The following is a 1436-nucleotide window of genomic DNA, read 5'->3' as shown; positions in this document are numbered from 1 at the left end:
ATGAGTGTGGATAAGATTGAGGAGATATTAAGAGAGAGAGAGAGAGAGAGAGAGAGAGAGAGAGAGAGAGAGAGAGAGAGAGAGAGAGAGAGAGAGAGAGAGAGATCACGCGTAGTATGTATAATTATATACCCGCCGCCTATGAAAGAGGCGGGCTGATGTATTATGTTACGTCACTCATAGCAAGGTTGTTTTCTTCTTCTTTTGCTCTATTTCTCTTGCTGTGCCCTACTGAAAGTAATGTTCTTTTGACAAAACACGATTTCGTTCAAGGCATTGTTTGTTTCACTAGGATGGAATTATCATTTTTACCGCATCTTTTCATCCAACGCTTCACACAGTGTACAGTTCTTTGTGGCAGTCCTGTCTTCCTAGAGTTTTGACACTTTTGGAAGCAGTCAACTCGGGTTATATTTAATTTGGAATATTTGAGTCTGAGGTGCCATTAACACTTAAATCTTGCCAGAGATATGAAATGTGCGAAGAAATTTGGCACAGTTTCCGGGCGAGCGTGGCAAATGTGAGGAAGCAGTCCCACCTGCTGGACGTAGCGCTCACCCGCCCCCGCCCAGGACACACCGCTCACCTGCATCGCCTGAGTCTGGCCCCTGACCCTCAGTGTCCCTGGTGCAGGAACACACAAGAGATAATAGAACATTTCCTGCTGCAGTGCCCACGCTTCCACTCACAACGTGACTTGCTACACCGTCAGCTCCTAACCCTGGGAGTTGCCAGCTTTGACCTGCCCACCCAGCTGGCGGCAGCAGGTGTCCAGTCTTCAAAACAGTCTGCTGAGATTTGCCTCACCTTTCTCCTCCATAAGAAGATAGGTCAGCTGCCTCGCCTGTGATCACATCATAGGACGTCACCAGGGCTCGCAGATCACCATCTCATGGCCCTGAACAAAGAAGCAGAATGGTCAAGAGTCATCTAAGTGATGACTTGCAGAGATGTGACAGCTGACAGATGTTCAGACTGTTTGCTGATGTTGCCACATCTTCATATCAATCCCTTTACTGAGCTGGACACTTTCCCCGCACTATAAAACTACAGTTTGTTTATCCTGCGCGCCACTTTTTATTGGAGGCGGGGTGTATAAAACTAATATGCGAGTGTAATAAACCATGCATTAGATTATTAAGTACTGAAATGACATCAAGGTATAAAATTAACATACGAGACATAGAGGAAAGAACTGAAAGAAAGCCAGAAGTAACGAAGGAGCAAAGGAGGAGGAGGAGATAAGAGAAAGAAGGAAAAAAAAAAAACAGACTGGAGGCGAGCGACATGGGTGCAGATATTAGGTTACCAGGTCATTACAAAGAGACTGGGTCAAGTTACGGGTAGTTATGCTTCACTCCGATTAGTCTTTATTGGGTCAGGCTAAGTTAGGTGAAGCCAGGTCAAATTACGCTAAGTTGGATTAATTTAGGCCG

This window comes from Scylla paramamosain, chromosome 8 (genome assembly GCF_035594125.1).
Source record: "Scylla paramamosain isolate STU-SP2022 chromosome 8, ASM3559412v1, whole genome shotgun sequence".
Classification (NCBI taxonomy): Eukaryota; Metazoa; Arthropoda; class Malacostraca; order Decapoda; family Portunidae; genus Scylla; species Scylla paramamosain.
This window is presented reverse-complemented; position numbering follows the sequence as displayed.